Genomic DNA, 19,035 nt, shown 5'->3' on the forward strand with positions numbered 1-19,035 from the left:
TTTATTTTTTCTGATCCTTACATTGGCAATTGGTGTCTTCTCTCTTTTTCCTTTCAATTTTGCTAGAGGTTTGTCAGTTTTATTGATCTTTTCAAGGCACCAGCTCTTTGTTATGTTAATTTTCTGTTTTTAATATTTTCATTTTCATCGATTTTTACTCTATCTTTATTATTCCTTCCTTCTTTTTGATCTGCCTTCTTCTCTCCACCTTTCAGAGCCTTTTTTTTTTTTAAAGATTTTATTTATTTATTTGAGACAGAGAGAATGAGAGAGAGAGAACACATGAGAGGGGGGAGGGTCAGAGGAAGAAGCAGACCCCCCCGCTGGGCAGGGAGCCCGATGTGGGACTCGATCCAGGGACTCCAGGATCATGACCTGAGCCGAAAGCAGTCGCTTAACCAACTGAGCCACCCAGGAGCCCCACCTTTCAGAGTCTTTTAATGTTTGTTTTACATATCATGGGTTTTTTGTTCTTGTCACAATGTTCAGCAAGTAATTATTGAAAGTGGACAAGCAATAGTACTTAGGGTAGGGGTGCTTAATTTAGTGAATATTTACAGTAGATCTAGAACCCCCCTGCACTTCTGTTAGATGGCCACTGTCACCAGGACTGCCTCTGATTAGCTGATTTCTTGGTGGGGAGAGAAAAGAGCAGTAGGCTCAGAAAACTTGTCAACTTCCCTTCTCCCTTTTTATTCTTCTCTCTTCTTTTGCTTCAAAACGATCTCAAATCTGGAAAGAGGAAAAGTAGCACCCTTTCATCATAGAGATAACAAAAATCAATCTTTACCTTTATTTACCATATATATATGCATCAACAAACAGTTCAATTGTACTCATTTAAGGTTTTACACTAATGATGGGTCAGTTTGGTGCCGCAATGGTTCTTATTTTTCTGTTACCCTTTATCATTCTGACGTGAAAATCATGTTGAAGGGGAAATTGTTTGAGCATATAATGAGTATAACTTGCATCCTAGGGGCCTTGAAATGCAGTTTACTAAACCAAATACAAAAGACAACAGTCTAAACATAGATTTCTCCATAGTCAAGCTCTTCCTGAGAAGGTTTAAAAAAAAAAACAAAAACAAAAAACTAGGGAATTGTCACACTTCCCATTGTTATTCACACGCTTGTTTGGGATCTGACTGTGGTAGCGGCCAGAGGCTTGACATTTTAGCAGGGGCGAGAAGCAGGGCAGGAGGTGGAAGTCTCTGGATCGGAATAGCACCTTCAAATTCACTGTCCTCTTTGGGCTTTCTTGAAAATATAACGGTTGTAGAATTTGGAGAGATGATTCCGGTAGAAAAACAAATTCAATCAGCTAAGAACATGTATGAACAATTACAGAATACAGAATTAAAATACTACCAAACCTATAAGTTGCTTTAAACTCTGTTTTTAAGTGGCTTGACATTCAAGTTAACAAATGTTTATCAAGAAACAACCATGTAGTAGGCACTACACCAAGAGCTGTTGGGGATACAAAGATGAACAAGTCCCAGTCCCTGAATTAAAGGAATAAACAATCTAGAGGGAAAATAAAAATGCATACAAAGAATTCCTGTACAATGTGCTTGCAATTTGGCTTTATGAAGGAGTTGTCACTTGAACTCAATCTTGAAGGATGATTTAGTGACTGCAGATAGCAGAAATGGACTCTTGGCTAACTGAAGGCAGGGAGAAAAAGGAAAATGGGGGAATCTATTGGGTATTGTGGGAATCACTTCTGAATTGAAATAAAAGGGAATAGGCAGGGACACCTGGGTAGCTCATTCGTTAAGTGTCTGCCTTCGGTTCAGGTCATGACCCCAGGGTCCTGGGATCGAGCCCCACATCGGGCTCCCTGCTTGGCAGGAAGCCTGCTTCTCCCTCTCCCACTCCCCTGGCTTTTGTTCCTGCTCTTGCTCGCTCTCTCTCTGTCAAATAAATAAATAAAATTAAAAAAAAGGGAATAGACATTGTGAATTGATGTATCAGGATTGGTTTCAGATTTTTTTTTTCAGAGTATGGTCTATAAGGATGGGTCAACTCCAATACTGTTGGGTCAGGTCACCTCTCTCAAGGTACAAATTTCAAGGTGAGAAGGCCTGACTTGGATCATGTGCCCACCTGTTGGCCAGTACAATGCCAGGGGAGTCATTCTTGAAAGGAAGATCAGGGGCTCTAATCAAAGGTCAATGGCTCTGAATGTTGGGCACCATGAACCACAGACAGGTGGAGGGAATGACTGAATAGAGACACAGAGGTGGGGAAATAAGGAGACTGTCTGAGCATAGCAAATAATCTAGTGTAGCTAGGGCATAAGGTGAAGGAGGGGACTGAGTTGGGAGAGATGAGGAAGAAGAGGCAGATTGAAAGTGGGCAATGTGAGGCCTTCACCACCATGTTTAGAATTGGTGATAGAGTCAATGGCTGGGAGTGAGAGCAGATATGGTAAGATTTATGCTTTAAGAACAGTTTTCTGGAAACAGACTTAGGTTGTAAAAAGGAAAGGCGGGGGGCAGGGAGGTCAAAGAGGAGATTGCTTAGGTGAAAAGGGGAAAAGAAGGTTTATATGATATATGCTTTACTTATCATTAAACAATAACAGTGAACACTTGGACATGTTTTATTTTTACCCCATAAAGAGGACAGGGCATAAATTATTTACCCCTTTAAACAGATACAATACGAGAAGCTCGAGAATTTAAGGACCTGCTCTAGACCCCCTGATGGGTATGGAGGACTCAGGGCACCCCCCGCCCCCAGGTCATCTGCTGGGGGCTCTCTCTAGCATGTGAGACATGGCAGCCAGAGCCAGCCAACTTAGCTTCCCTGCACCACAGGCTGTGACCCATTTTTTCACCACCAGGATGGTGTTCTTTTGAGGTTGTGCCCTTGAGTAAATAGCTTCAGTAAACCTAAGTCTTGGCTTGTGCCTGACATGTTTATGTGGCCTGAATGGGGTTTTTCTTTCTCCCCCTTGAGAGAAGATTTTGCAAAAGGAGTTACTGAGCCTGTGCCCAGCAGCTAAGCGCAAAGATGAAGAAAGCATAGGAGGAAACACAACAGTGGAGTGGCTAAGAACTAGGTTGGGGAGCGCCAGCTTAGCTAGGTTAAAATCCTTGCTCTGCCTCTTCCCAAGTCGGGTTTCCTTGGCCATGATTCTCACCTCCCTCTGGCTCAGCTTCTTTATCTGTAAAATGGAGATAGTGAGACATCTGCTCTGTAGAGTTGTTGTGAGGGTTAGATGAGATGATGCTTGCAGAGACCCTGGGCGAGTACCTGGCACCCAGGAAGTGCTTAATAATGCCGCCACTGTTGTACTGATGTTATGATCTAAATGAAAACATGGCGGGAGCAATGTTCTGGACTTGGGGCATTTGAGCTTCGGTGCCATCTAGTGGCCAGGACGTTTCAGAATGTGCTGTCCGCCCAGGTGTTGCCCCCACAGGTGATAAAAGGGCCCGTTATTTTGTAGCTGAATGAATTTCCACGGACTTCAACGGTGAGTCTTCCATGCAGGCCAGGGCCAGGAATGTTGCGTGACCTCATTCCTGGCTTGAGTTGCATGGAGAGCATAACTTTGTCTCTATAGACAGAAAGGGAAACCAGACTATGGAGCTTCTAGTGCCTTCTCTTTCCTGAGCTGGCCACACAAGGGAACAACTCCTCTTGTTTGTAGTAGGTGTGGCAGCTTCCCAGAGCAATGCAGACTATAGACTGACTTGCTATTGTAATGGGTAGGAACGTGATGATGGTGGTCATGTGGTTTGTGACTCAACCCGCAGGATAACCTTGGAAAGTTACTTAACCTCTTTGAGCCTCTGGGGCCATGGAGGGTCATAGTAACTACTTCATAGGGTTCTCATGAGAATGCGCATATGTGCCTAGAATAGGACCTGATGCACAGAAGGTGCTCGGTAAACATTAGCCATGCTTTCCCCCCCCACTTTTGCAGTAGATGCTTGTGTTAAAGGAGGGCCATTCACTCATTCATTCATTTAATCATTCAGCCATTCCACTGATATCTATTGAGAACATACTCTGTTCCAGGAACTGAGCTGAAGCCAGGTGTAAAGCAGACACAACTGCTCATGGTCAGTGTGATGGGCATGAAACAAGTCATTCCCAGGGGAGCTGTGCATCATTGAGCTCGAGTTGTAGACTAAACAAGGGACCTTCTATGGAGCATCATTCATATCCTAGATGTCCTGGCTTTGTACAAATTTACATGATACTTTTAAAGCACAGGGGAGTTAAGTTTCTTGTTCTTAAAAAAAGTCAGTATATTACAGTGACTTTTAGAAGATGAAAGTAAAGTGCCTTGAAGGGGTGTCCTTTTTGAATTTGTCTAAAAGCACCATGTGGGCTGGTGGTGGACCTAGTGATTGTATTTGAGTGCGTGTATTTGGATTCCCTGGGTGTTACAAGTCTGGTGGCACAGGGCAGGGCTTTCAGTCTGTGGATGGGCTAAAGAGCATCCTATGTATTTTTCACCAGTATAATCAATCTATTCCTCTTCCTCTTTTAGTTTTTCTCCGTAGTGACTGTATGTTCCTGAATGCTTTCTTGTTTCAGTTCATGGGAATTCAGCGAGCTCCTGATGTCCCGCTTCTTTCGAAGACCACCCTTCAACCTGCATCGGAGATGGAATACTTCCCCTAAACTAAGTCCTAAAACAGTGATTTTCATGAATGGCTCAGTGAGGGGTGTTGGGGAGAGGAGAAAGTGGCTTATGTATGCTTGGGGAAAGAATATTGAATCTGATACTATATGAAATAATGTAATAAGGCAATATACTACTATATACATGAAACATTCTGTATTATACTGAACAATTGAAAATATGGACTCCTTTCATATTATAATCAACAAAAGTGAAGCACAACAAATTCTTCCTGACTGGAGAGCCTACATAAAAAGACAGATTCTTTAGGGATTCCCAGGGATATTCCCACACAGGGAACATACTGTGCTCTAATTGAGACAGCAGAGTAAGACTTTTCCACTTAGCAAAATGGGACATAGCCTAAAACAAAATTGACCGAGAAACCTAAAGGCTGAAAGATGTCTGTTTATCTGTTTCAAATACCCTAAATGGACACCGCCTGGGAACTCCCAAATAATAGCAACAATGATGATTGCAATGACGTTGACTTTGTGCCGGGTTCTGTGCCTGAAACATACCACGTGGTACCTCCTTTACTCTTCACTGTATTAAGGATGTCACGAAGAGAAGTTTTGGGGGTGCGGCTGCTGCGGTTGCTGCTTCAGCAAAGCTTGGTGACTTTCTTGGGGTTGGATGACTTTTCTTCCTGGGCCCTACATTCTTGCTTTGGAGCTGTTTCTTCCCGAACAGCAAGCACCTTCCTGATCCCGCTTGGTAGCCTGATTCATAAATTAGTTTCCTTCCATTTAGATGTGTTCTGCAGCCCCTGGAGGATAATCAAAAAGTTAATTTTATAATAATATTCACGTAGGGCTTCAGGGTCAGGGTCTTTTACCAAAATCCTGTCTTTTGTATTTCCTTTTCAGCCTCTGTTGTGGAGAGGCTCTGCAAAAGAGATTTCTGTTTACATACTGCTGGTAGGAAGAGAACAGAATCTTTGCTACATAGCTGTTTTTTGACTTTAAAAGAATCTGGCTTAAAAATGTGTCTTTGGTTAATAGCTTAAATTGGTTAAAATAGGATTGGTTTATTGCTACTGAGCAAGTTTTGCCTAAAAGTTACTATTATTGAATACATTTCCAGGAGATCCTAGACTGAAATGGCTTAAACTTAAAAAAATACGTATCTTTTCAGGCAGTTACATTGGGGGAAGAAATATCTCTGTGATGAGAATAAAACTGTATAAATCTTAGCCCTTAGTTTGTGTTCCCAGAAGCATAGAAACTGTCTAAAATCTCACTCCTTTTATGGTCTAAATGGGCACCTTTCCTGCATCATATGCTAGGGTGTATCTATCCCTCTTGAACTACAACTCTTGTTTGTTGCTTCTGTGATCTATCTTTGTTCTGTGAAGCCTGGCATTTTAAAGGATTGTATTTGGATCTATTTTTTGGTGGTGGTGGTGGTGGTGGTGGTGGAGAGTTAATGTCCCCACTTTCCCTGATGGCTTACACAGGAAGCTTAAGGCGTAATCAGACTATAAAATCCTGACCAGAGAGGCGATCGTAATTTCAGCTACAGACTAAGCAGATAACAGACGACCGGTTATTCACTAGGCAGAAAGATAAGGGAATGAGTTTGATTCCTCATTAAAAGCTTCATGGTTTAAGTCTTTAAAAAAAAAAAATGTGCTGGGTCTTTGCTTATTAAGTTACATAAACAGACTGAAGTGCCACGGGGGAGAATGGAAACTCTTGGTGTGACCTATAATTAGAAAATTTCCACACAGAGAATAAAAACAGAGTGTGTGTGCCACTTCCTGACCCCACTCACCCACAGAGGCTAAGCCATTGGTGAGACGCAGATAAGAAAACACCAAGGAAAAGAAACCCGAGCCAGGCGGCCTGTTTGCTCGGACGGGATCCAGCCTGAGAGCGATGGATGGATGGAACGTGCCCTTGTAGTTTAAATCACCTCCGAGGCACCGGTGAGAAGGAAAGGCATCACTTTCCCAAATGGCAGTTACCCAGATAACATGAGAGTGTTCCATGCTGGCTAATGAAATAGACAGGGATCGCCTACTGATTCACGTAGAATGAAAGGTCCCGGGTTGGTATACGGGCTCTCGCCCACCACTTCTGGCATTTTCGGCGAGCTGCTCCCCGCCCCGCACCTCCCCAGTCTGTCTGTAGGATTAGGGTCACGAAGCCTGCCGTCCTCCCTCCTCGTAAGGTTCTTGTGAGGATTCAGTGTGAGGATGTACACCAGAGCACTTAGAAAGCTGCAGAGACCCTCTCAAATGCTGGTTGTTGTTGTGTTAACTGCGTCTCTCTACAGCATGTTATAAAAAATTGTATCTGGAATCTAAAGTAGACTTTAAAAAAATATAAATTCTGATTTTTCTCACCATTAGACAAGCCCTGGGTAAGGAGTGTCGTCAGTGGTATCGAGTCTGACAGAGGTCACCCCTACCTCTGCTGTGGATCACAGACACTGTGCACTGATCAGGGTCAATCCTGAGCCTTCTCTGCCCCCTAGCCCCAGGCCTCCCGATGCCAGACTCTATGCCAGGGTTTGAGGAGGCTGTGGTGTGAGTCCTGGGTGGAAGGCGGGGGGTCAGAATCTTGCTCTCCCGCTTATTCAGTATGTGACTTTGGGAAAATATGTTCACTTTTCTGGGCCTCCATGTCTTCCCACATACGTGTCACTCTCCTATGTATCTTCACATATCCTAAAATGGGATAAGAATACGGACTCTGGTGGTTTGTTGGTAGGTGTCATGAGTCAATAGATGCGTAAACTGTTTGAGGACAGGGAAGGCATCCCAAGCACATAAAACAGTGGCTGGCATGTAGTAGATGCTCAATTAATATTAACTGAATAAAAATATATTTAAAAAATCCTAGCATGGTGACTGATCCATAATAGGCACTGGTTAGAATTTTTATTCCTTTTTCCCAAAAAAGGAATTCCCCAAAGGAAATCCCTTTTTCCTTAAAAAAGATGTTACCAATTAACTGAATAATAAACTTAATAAATCCCTTAGCTCCTCTGGGCTTCATTCTTCATCTATAAAAGAAATTAGAATAGTTTATTTCTTATGTCTGCTCTATCTGACAAAGATTTGCTTTTTTCAAAAACCAAATCTACCCCCAATGGAGACAAGTTTGTCTGCAATGCATGTCCTATAGCTTCGGCACTTGGCTTAAAGTCAGTTGGTATAAAAAAGGGAAAGCCTTACAATTTTAACCGATTTCAACTTTCACACGAAAAGCTCTCGATTTTGCTTTAGACCGTTCTGGTTTTTCCACATCCCATCCAGTTGGTGTATTTTCCACTCTCAAAAGTGTTTGGGTTTAGAAGATAAATTGTGTTGTCGCGAACTGTGAATGATGAGGGAAACTGGCTGCCTGGCCAATGAGCGGCCTCCCAAGCTCTCCAGCAGGAAGGCAGGCCTGGCCTCCTGAGCTTGGTACCGATGGGGCAGCTGTCCTGGCCGTGCTGTTGAGTTCTAGGGACCCAGAGAAGCTCTGGCACATTTGGGGGAACCTAGAACTATGTCATATGAGGAACAACATTAGGAAGGAGGGATGTTCAGCTTAGAGAAAGCTCCCACATGGTAGCTAGCGGGCTGATTGGAAATGTTTTAAAACCATCAAGACTCTTTCAAGTGGCAGCAAAAGGCCAAATGAGGGCCCGTGAGAGGCCCGCCAAGGAGAAACATGTTACATTCATCATGGACCGGCCTGGCAGTGATATCAGTCCTTGTGTCAGGATATGGGACTAAGTCCATGATGCACTATTTGATTTTTAAAAAGCTGGTAGCAGAAGTGTACATAGAGTCTGGTCCCATTTATGTAAAAATGCACGTGTCCATAACTTTGTGTATAAACAGAAAATGTTTGAATAAATAGGATGGGAACACGACCACTGAGAGGAGTTTTCTCTGGAGAGTAGAATTTTGTTGAGCACGGTAGGCAAACTTTAATGTTTCACTTTGCAAACTTTTATAATAGTTCACCTTACAAACTGCTGTGTTGTTTGAATTATTATGGATTTTTAAAGATAGTAAATAAGAAAAAGTTGTAAAGACAGAAAGTAATACATAAGGTGAAGGAGAGAATTAGAACCATCAGAACTCAGAAAAAAAGAAGAAAAAAGAAAAGAAAACCCAGTTGCCTTTGGAAGCAGAGTCCCCCTCCTGTGGAGACATCCAAGGATGGAACAAGTGTCTCCCTGGTGTCAGAGATCCTAATGTCTGAGGGGGTGTTGAGCCTGTGGTCTGTAAGGATCTGACATCCCTGGGATTCTACTACAGTTGGAGATTCTATGAGATAAACTCATGTAATGGTTATACTTGTAGCCATTTTAAACCATAATCCTGGGCTGAAAAGCAAGAGTAGGCTATTACTATTATTCTCTGCTCTAAGATTTCTCTGTTTAATGTTGTTACTCTTTTCAGTCATCACATTGTCATGGGACGTTTCCCAAGTGGCTACTGTGTTGCAGACTTTGTGCTTTACATTCTCAATTTCATTTCTTTTTTTTTTTTTTTTTTGAGAGAGAGAGAATGAGAGACAGAGAGCATGAGAGGGAGGAGGGTCAGAGGGAGAAGCAGACTCCCTGCCGAGCAGGGAGCCCGATGCGGGACTCGATCCCGGGACTACAGGATCATGACCTGAGCCGAAGGCAGTCGCCCAACCAACTGAGCCACCCAGGCGCCCTTCATTTCATTTTCTTGATAGTGCATGATAGCATCATTATTATTTCCATTTTATGGATGAGGAAACAGGTGAAGGGTGGTAAAGCCATTTGCTCAGTGTCACAGAGCTAGTGGTGTGGTGACTCTGGATGTCAGTCTTTAACATCCATCTGATGCCGGCCCAATTACAGATAAAAAGGTGACCTTGGCAATTACCTCCTCTCTAAAGATAGTTTCTGATTAGTTTAACCCAACCATTATAACGAAAAAAAAATTAATTTTTGTCCTCCTTATTGTAACTGGTAGGATGATTTGGAACTCGCTCGTGTGCTTTTTGGGGTTAATTTTCTGAGGAAATGACCTAAGCCCTGGTGGGACCAGGGCATCCATCTGCCTGAGTGGGTGGCGTGGGAAAACATAAGGGAGCAGTTTGGACATTGGAAATCTTACATATAGAATGCAAAGACAAACGTGCAAGTAATAATCCCTCCCTAATGTTGAAAATGAAATTGCATTCTGCCGGAAGACAGTTATTGTTTTGAGGAGGGATTTTCTGAATTCCTTAATTTCCCCTTAAAACACACAGAGGAAAAGACCTTGCTTTTTCAACTAGAGATGAGATAGCTTGATTACTAAGCTTGTTGCTTTGCCATAGAACACTGGGTAGTAAACGAATATCCCACCCATTTCCAGCCCCAAGACTCAATGGAAAGAAGAGAAGTGGGCAGGAGAGGGAAGGAGAGAAGGGAGAGGTGAGAAGCAGGCACCTGGGCCTGTCCCCCTCTGGGCTGGAACTTCTCAGGGAGGATTTCTGTTAAAAGCAGTCAGAGACGTTTCGGGGAGTCTGAGGGCTGGAGCCTTGTCGCAACTTCTTGGGTACAGCCTGGGATAGTTGTAGCCTCTCTGGAGAGGTCGTCGATATATCAGACTCTAGGAAACTGGGTGGCCTGCAGACTTAATCAGACACGGCTGAGGGAGGCTTCTGTTGGAAGAGTTTCCAATTTCCCAAGGGGCTGGGGCCAGAGGGACAGGCAGTTCAGGGAATCCCGTGGGCCCACCCTGCAGAATGGGTCACAGAAAGTGGTCCAGTGAGGAAGCTGGCTGGCTTGCCCCTGACCCCACTCAGGCCTGCTTGTGGACTGGGGGACCATGTGAGGAGACAGAGCCTGGGCCTCGGTAAAAACCCTGAAGTCAGGAAGTTGAATGAGGGATGTTTGTATGGGTACCTAAAAACTGCTCAAGGGCCCCCCAGGGTTGAAGCAGCCTGAGCTCACAAAGACCAGCACTAAGCCAAAGGGCTCCTGTCCACCAAGCTTCACTATTTTCTCACACATCCAGACCCCTCCAGGCCTCACCCAGACGCAGCAGCCAGGGAGGGGCCAGATGGCCCAGAAATCCGAGATGGCGCTTTATTTGGAATGGCACTCTCTGAGAGAACATTCTGCGACGAGGCAGACATTCTAAATGTCCAGTAGGGTAGCCAGGAGCCACCTGTGGTTGTTAAACACTGGCACTGTGGCTAGTACCTTGAGGAATTGAATTTCTTTTCAATTTTAACTTTTTTTGTTGTTGTAAAAAAGAAGTAACAACATTGAGAGAGAATTTAAAATAGAAAACAGTAGCACTCATAATCTTTGCACTATAACATAAAGTTTTTTGTTTATTCTCTCTTAGTCTTTATTCTCTTAGAGATCTATTTTTCCATTCTGAAATCATAGAACACGTACAAGATGAAAATTAGCTTTTAATTTCTTTACCTCTAAGGATAACTAGGAAGAGAGCTAAAATATTTCTGAGTAAAGGGCAGGGAAAGTAAAGATTTGTTTTGTATTTTTTTTTTGAAAATAATTTGAAAGAATCAAAAGGAAAATCAAATAGATGCGTGTGGAATTGAAATTTAAATGTTAATTAATTAACATACTGGACAATGCATATTTAGAGGGACCATTTAATGCACTAGATTGAACCAGGTTAAGGAGATAGGATGAAAAGTTAAGGTTTCCCTTTTAACAAATGGGTATTGTAAAGAAGAATGAGTTAGTTACAGATCCAATAAGGAAACTACCTTTTCTCTGTATATCCGAGATATACACCCCCATATTATTGCTGATGAATATGTGCTCACTGTCCAAAAAGCTGGAAAATACAAGTGAGCAAAAGGAAAGATTGACAAACATCTATAGTCCCCCCAAATGTCTGCCCAGTCATGTGTGTGGGTGTGTATGTGTGTGCATGTGATTACTTTTAGGAGTGGAGTGGTCATGTCCTATTATTTTATAATTTGCTTTTTCCTCTGAATTATATCACAGATAACCCCCTACTGAAGACACTGGGGCTGTCTTCAGTGTTTCCAGGTTATGAACGATGCCTTGCACCATATCCCGGTGGCTAAATCTTTGTGCACAGCCACACCACTCTTCTTGGCTACTACTCTTCACCACCCTGCGTCTCTCTGACTTCTGTGACGTCTCCCTGGAACATTCGGTGTCGCCTTCCCTTCAAGCAACCAATCTACTCTGCCTCTTCTCTCCCCACAAGAAGCCCACCTTGCCCCACAGTGAAGGAATTAGAGGAAGATACATTGACCTCACCTGAGTTGAATATCTGCCAGGATTAAGCCGGAAGGATGGGAGAAGGTAGGTCCTCTCTCCTGGTTGGGAGTGGGGTTCTCTGCTTGTCTCCACATAAGATTTAAGAGGTAAAGAAGCCATACGGTTGTTTCCTGTTTATGGAAATCTCATCTTTCTTCACCTGTCCTTCCTGTTCCTGTCTTCCTGTCCTTGCCTTCATGTGCCCCCCACAATTTCCTGCTCTGTTGATCTGCCATGAGTTTATGGTGGGAATGTTTGAGAAGATTCCCCACCAGGTAGGATCATTGTATATTCCACTCCCTTGGCTATAAACGGGTTACAAAACCCCATTTCTAATTTGACTGATTTCCACAGTTCAGGAATATTCCCCTCGCCTGACTATTCTCTCAGAGCAAATCATTGCTCTACCGTCACTTCTCTGAGACAGATTCTTTAAATTACTAAACAATGACAAGAGTAAGAGGAATAGGAAAGAGTTATTCATTGCTGATAATTGTCTTCATGCTGCATGAATCATCAGTCCCTATTTCTATCTAGAGTGAATAAGAAGTTACCATAAAGAAGTGCTGTAAAAATTATTCATTTTATTCTGAAAAGGCAAGACATGCACAGGCATAAAATTAAGAGAGCACAAAAAGGTAGAGAGTCAAAAGTAATTCTCCCTTCTACCTCCATCCCCAGAGAGGTTCTTCACTAGGCAACCGTTATGACCAGTTTCTTGTGGAGCTAACTATACCCACCACATGTCCAGTAAGGTGACTGCCTCCCACATGTGCCGGTGTGTGTCCAGTTGCACCGAGCACTCAAAGAGTGGCCAGTCCAGACTGAGGTGTGCTGTAAGTGTAAAATACACACCATATTTCAAAGACTTATGAAAGAAAGCACGTAAATATCTCATAAATAATTTTTGTATTGATTGTATATTGATCATATTTTGGATAGTCGTAAATGAATTTTATCTATTTCTTTTTTAAAAGATAATATTTATTAATTGTCAGAGAGAGAGAGAGAGCACAAGCAGGGGGAGTGGGAGAGAGAGAAGCAGGCTTCCCACAGAGCAGGGAGCCCGATGCGGGGCTTGATCCCAGGATCCTGGGACCATGACCTGAGCCAAAGGCAGACGCTGAACCGACTGCGCCATCCAGGTGCTCCTAACTATTTCTTTCTACTTTCTTTGTAGCTACTAGAAAATTTAAAGTTACCTATGTGGCTCATGTCTGCGGCTTGCATTGTATTTCTACGGGATGGTGCCAGTCTATATAGAACTGAGTATGCATATATACATATTTGTATGTCATGGTCATATAGGCTTATTTAAAATGTATCTGAGAATAATAATAATAAATTTTATGTCACAAACTATGGTTTCCAAAGCTCGTTCATTGTTTTCTCATTCGATTCTTACAATAACCCAGTGACATAAGCATTTTACCTAGAAGCAAGCCAAAGCTGAGGAAAGGAGGAGAAAATGAACCTTTGTGTGGGGTACTTTATATGCATAAATTCATTTAATTCTCAACACAATATGGAGACAGGTTTTATAGGTTTTTTTATTTTTATTTTTTAATTTTTTTAAGAGAGAGAGTGTACATGCACAAGAGTGTTGGGGAGGGGGAAGGGCAGAGTGTGAGGGAGAGGCAGAGAGAGAATCTTAAGCAGTCTCCATGCTCAGCATGGAGCCCAACTTGGGGCTCGATCTCACGACCCTGAGATCATGACCTGAGCCAAAATCAAGAGTCATATGCTTAGCTGATTAAGCCACCCAGGCGCCCCTTCTAGGTTTTACTATTCCCATTTTACAAATGAGGACAATGAGGTTCAGCATGATTAAGTGACTCACAGGAATCCCATAGTCAATGGAGGGTTAAGCGTCAGTGAGCTGTGGCTCAGCCACTTTACTAGCTGTGTGAACTTGGACAGGTTAATTTAATATGAAAAATGGCGAGAATAAAAGAAACTGTGTCATGGGGTTGTCAAAATTAATGGAGATAGCATATATAAATGCTTAGCCCAGTGCTGAGCACAAAGCAAGCCCTTAAAACACTCGCTCGTGTGTGTGTGTGTGGTGGGGGGGGAGGTGGTGCTTGCGTGCATGTGTGTGCCAAGAGTCAAACCCAGATTCCTTGTTTCCTGAGCTCCAACCTCTTCATTTTCCCCCTCCTGCTGACTCAGTCCCTTCTGGACAGCAAGACTTAGTTTGTCTGGCCCAGTTATGATCATTTCCCTTAGTCAGCTGTAAACTGGGGGGAAAGGCAGGAACAGAGAGGAGCCATTTCCAGGTCGTCCCGTGCCTGCCACCTCCTCTCCAGTTAAGGAAGATGTTGACCCTCACTGTATCTGAGCATCTTCTTCATCAAATGTGTCATGGGTAGTATGGATGGGCTTTCTTTGATGTCTTGGAGCAAAATAAGTTGCAAGCCACGGGAACTTGTGAATGAAAACGAGGGGACCCTCATACTGGGGGTGGATGTGGAATCTGCCCACAGCTTTGGGACACTGGTGACTAGGTTAGGCAAGTGGTGGTGTCTTTAGATGGCCCCCAAATCAAGCAAATAATTATAATACAATAAACTACAGTTGTGACATTGAGCAGAACCCTTTGTGATTTTTCAAACGGTCTTTATTCTTTCCCTTTTGAAAAAAAATGACAGGAAGTAAGTGATCAGGAAATGCAGGAACAATGGCCTTTTCCTGGAAGAGTGGCTCCGAAGGATGACTAAACGGTCAGCCACGCCGCCAGGCTCCGCTGGGGAGGATGAGGCCAGGGGTCCGCGCAGAGAGAGGGGCCAGAGGTGACCTACAGCGGTGGGCAGAGCCACCCATGTAGCTGGTATATTATTTACGACTCCCTATCTGGTGAAAAGAAGTGAGAGACTGTGGCAAGGTCAGGTCGGACCTGGAGACCATCAAGTTGTTAATTGGCAAAAACTGCCACCTGACTTGAGGCCTTTAAAAAGTTCTTCGTATCAGGCAGGAACAGCCAAGAGAGACTGCTTTCACTTATGAAGCCCAGTGTTGTTTTCTCTGTGTGAAAACAATCAATCATAATTTGTAAAAAATAAAACTACCCCTCGGAATGTCTCCCCGGCCTGAGGTAATCAGCGTTATACTGAATTAATGTAACTCTAGCGCTGGTCCGGACATGGGTTCTTCAGCTATGCTAAGCAGCCGTATTACCAGCGAATGCACCATTTCTCCTAGGCTTCGAGAGATGTTCCAAAGCCCCTCTGGAGTCCCCCTTTGTTTCTCCTCAGATCCTTTAAAGGACCAGGAGCCTCAGTGTCTGTGTTGCAGGGATTCCTAGGAAAGGAGGAGGTCCCTTTCCAGTGGAGCATCGGATAAAGGTAACATTAATGTTTTGATTTCTTTGAAAAAAGTTTGAAGTTGAGAAGGAAAAATTGTAAATAATCCCATCACTTGGACTAATTATATAAGTAGAGGGTCGTTAGTCCTCTCATTCCATGCCTCAGAGGTAACACTGTAAAAAAAAAAAGCTTCCTCCCATTTCTTTTCTGAACTGTGCAATGATATATATATAAAATAGGCAATTTTAATACATACACAAATACATACATTTGTAATATAAATATAAAATATTATACATGTAAGTATACAATATAATATATTATGATGTAAATATATTATACATACATTTATAAATATATTATTTATATAAGTAAAATACTTATTCATTTAGAAATACATGTATTTATATAAATATAACAAAATTATATAATAATTACATATATATACCTACTTTCTTAAAGCGGGATGCAATTTGCTACTTTTTACTCAGATTTTCCACATGAACACCTAAGATTTTTCCTTTTTAAAAATGGTTACAAAATAGTTGACATTTAGCAAAGTTTATGATGTGCTCCATATTCTTCTGAGCACTTTACAAGTATTAACTCACTTTAGTCTCACAACGACCTATGAGGCAACCACTCTTGTCATGCCCATTTTACAGAGGAAAGAGAGGGATACCTCGCGAGGCTAAGTCATTTGCCCAGGATCATACAACATTAACGCACCCAAGGTTCCAGCTCAGGCAGCTTGGCTCTAGACCCACATACCTCTGCTCTGTCACCTGCATTCAAAGCCGCTGTGCCATGGATGGGCCAGTTTCGTTGCCATCCTAATTTCTTTCTTCTTTGCTATTTCCATGCTTAATGAACATCTCTGTACATACATCTTCGTGTCCTTTTGTTTTTCTTTCTGACGTATAGTTATGTCCTAGAGGTGTTAACATCCCAGTGGGGGCCACTGATTCAAAGAAGTGTTACTTAAAATTTCAATTTCAATGGGTGATTTAAATTTCCTTTTTAAGCACGTGCTAGGTACCAAACATATTTTGCCGTTCACTATCATGGCAATCTTGTGCATATGTATTATGATCGTTCTCATAACCTGTAGAAGTTAAGAGATTTGTCCTTTATCCCATAGCTAATCAGTACCTGAAATTCCAACCCCAGACTCCTGGCTCTACATTTTAGTGTGAATTCCACCGTATGCTGGCATTTAATGCTGTAATTGCAATGGGGGGTTTTTAGGATTTATTCTTGGGAGCCAGAATTTAAGCCCAAACCACCAAGCCTGTCAATGCCATAGGATCTCAGTTCTTTCCCAGTTAAGGGAGGGACTTAAGCTCCTAGAAAAAAACCTCGAATATTTCTTTGGAGCTCATTGTTACTAGAATATGTTGATCCTGAAAAATGATTATTATTTTTTAATTCTTCCTAATGTCTTAACATGATTTATATGAAAGGAGAGTCTCTGCATTTATCAAGTGTTTGTTTACCAGAAATTCAAAAGAAGAATTGTAGCTTTACTTAAAAAATATAAACAGAGTCTGGTCATGGAACAACTGATCAGGCCCCAGGTGGATTTTGTCCACTTCTTCTTTCTCCTCTCCATTTTTGTGTCATTTCACTGCTCCGCTACTTACGAATGGGTTCACCTTGGGCAAGTTACTTTATCATTTTTAAACCTAATTTGCTCATCTGAAAATGGGGATAATAAAAGTATTCCATTTCGTGGAATTCTTGGGAGGAGAGAGCCCAATAATCCATGCCCAGGGTTTGGCCCTGTGCCTGACACACAGGAGGCCTGAAGAAATGTCCGCAGGTTGTCACATCAGCAGCACAAACCTCCCTCCAGAATGGACAGTTGGGGAGGGGTGGGGGGATGGGCAAATTGGTGAAGGGGAGCGGGGGTACAGGCTTCCAGTGGTGGAGTGAATAAGTCATGGGAAGAAGAGGCACGGACTCAGGAATATAGTCAATGCTATTGTAATAGCACTGTGTGGTGACAGATGGGAGCTACATTTGTGGTGAGCAGGGTGTAACTTACAGACTTGTCGCATCACCATGTTGTACACCTGAAACTAATGGAACACCGTGTGTCAACTCTAATTCAAAAAAAAAAAAAAAGACTGGACAGTTAGCCATCAGACTGGGTACAATATGCAGTCCATATGACAATTTCCAAATGAGAGGATGGAGAAGGCTTCTAGTGAATAGGACGAGATTACTTGGCAGTTGGAGTAAATGAGGTGAGGGCGTCTACCATGAAATAGAACTGCCAGCTAGTAGAACTTCAACCTTTTCGGTTTCTCATCTACAGTCTCTCCCTGGTGATCTGTTTATGCTTAGGTAGCAATAATTAAGGGTAGATGAGAAAGAAGTCATTTTATACGATGGGGATGGTAGGAAAGATGGTTGGGAGTGTTGGCTAAGCCGGAGATAGGGGGTAGGGCAGGAAGGAATTCAGTTTAAAATATCAGGTTTTGTACTTGCTTTTCACCGTTGGCTTTTTGAGTTCTCGGTTAATTGAGTCTTATTGCCAAAATGAAAAATGCTCCCCTTTTGCATTTGGGGTAAGTTGATATGAATTAATCAGGCTCTGTGAAGTGTGTTGAGGAGTTATGATCTATCTAGGTATGTGTGGGAGCAGTTCTACCAGATGTGAAAGTCAAATTAGTCAGTGTGGCTCCTCCCTGCAGCTGGGGTGAAGGTTTATCTGGGAAAGAGGCTGAATCTGTTGGCTAAAAACAAGACTTTGGGTTTTATCCCTGGTTGTCCATATTCTACGTTCTTCAATAATTAAAAGTTGGCTCTATGCCAGTATTGTGGGAGCCTTAGAAGATGTAGGAGTTTGGATGAATAACGTTTTGATGCTTAATATTACCTGGAGGTAACTATTGGGTCTGTAGGACTAGCCAGGAAATCTCATGAAAAGAGTTCCTTTGTTGATGTATTGGCTCCTGTTTTATTGTATTTGATACAGTGATCCAATGAAAATAATAATTTTTACTTTTCTGGTTTATTTGTGGGTTAGAGCGAGAAGCTAAGGAACTCAGTACTGAAAAAGGACCAGGAGAAAAATGAATTAATCGAAGCCTCCCAAACTCTGAGTGAAGAATGCTGTAGTGACCATCTTGTGGTTGGCCAGTGCAGTGCCCTTCTTCCGCACACAGAATCCCTCTCTTTCTTTTGGAAATTCACACCTCCCTGATACTGATCTTATACTTTGGATAGGGATGGCACTACCCCCTAACTCTAGTGGGGACTCAGCTCCAACCCATGAAAATACCACATCCCTCTGGCTACAGTAACTAACTCTGGGGTGGGCCTTTGACCAACGCCAGGTCAAACAGAGGCAATCCTGATCCTCTTGCTCAAATTTTTGGGAGAGAGAGAATTTCTTTCTGCTGGGATTGCCACGCTGGCAGAATGAGCACCTAGATCTGCTGGAGGCCATCTTGCCACCACAGAAGGGGAGTCTTCCAGAGAAGGAAGCCAACATAGAGGAAAGCAGAGCCAGGGATGGATACCAATTCCTGATAACACCATATGAGTATCTGGATCCAGACATACTTGAAGCCAGAACCGCTTGGATACTTGTTATATAAATAAATAAAAGGAATTTTTTTTGTTCAAGTTGATTTGAGACTTTTTAAAAAAATCTCCAATACTTAGTAATCTAAATATTCTATACTCAGTAAGGAAGAATCTATCAATATACAAATTTACAGCCTCAAGAAATTAACTGTCAGAATATTGTTAATTTTCATGGTGTTAAAAAAAAGAAAAATATCTCAATGATGAGACTGTATTCCTGTTGGCTGCCTTCCAAAATATGTTAGGA

General features: G+C 42.5%; 1 long non-coding RNA gene across 1 annotated transcript; it reads right to left on the bottom strand.

Annotated features, from left to right (window-relative positions):
- Window positions 1-652: 652 nt before the first annotated feature.
- Window positions 653-12,301, bottom strand: LOC118010238. Its single transcript, XR_004679154.1, has 3 exons — window positions 11,887-12,301; window positions 5,172-5,419; window positions 653-732 (listed from the first exon to the last, which is right to left on the bottom strand). It is a non-coding gene; the product is annotated as an uncharacterized LOC118010238 (long non-coding RNA).
- Between the last annotated feature and the right edge of the window lie 6,734 nt (window positions 12,302-19,035).

Source organism: Mirounga leonina, unplaced genomic scaffold (genome assembly GCF_011800145.1).
Source record: "Mirounga leonina isolate KUSES-001 unplaced genomic scaffold, KU_Mleo_1.0 Mir_129, whole genome shotgun sequence".
Classification (NCBI taxonomy): Eukaryota; Metazoa; Chordata; class Mammalia; order Carnivora; family Phocidae; genus Mirounga; species Mirounga leonina.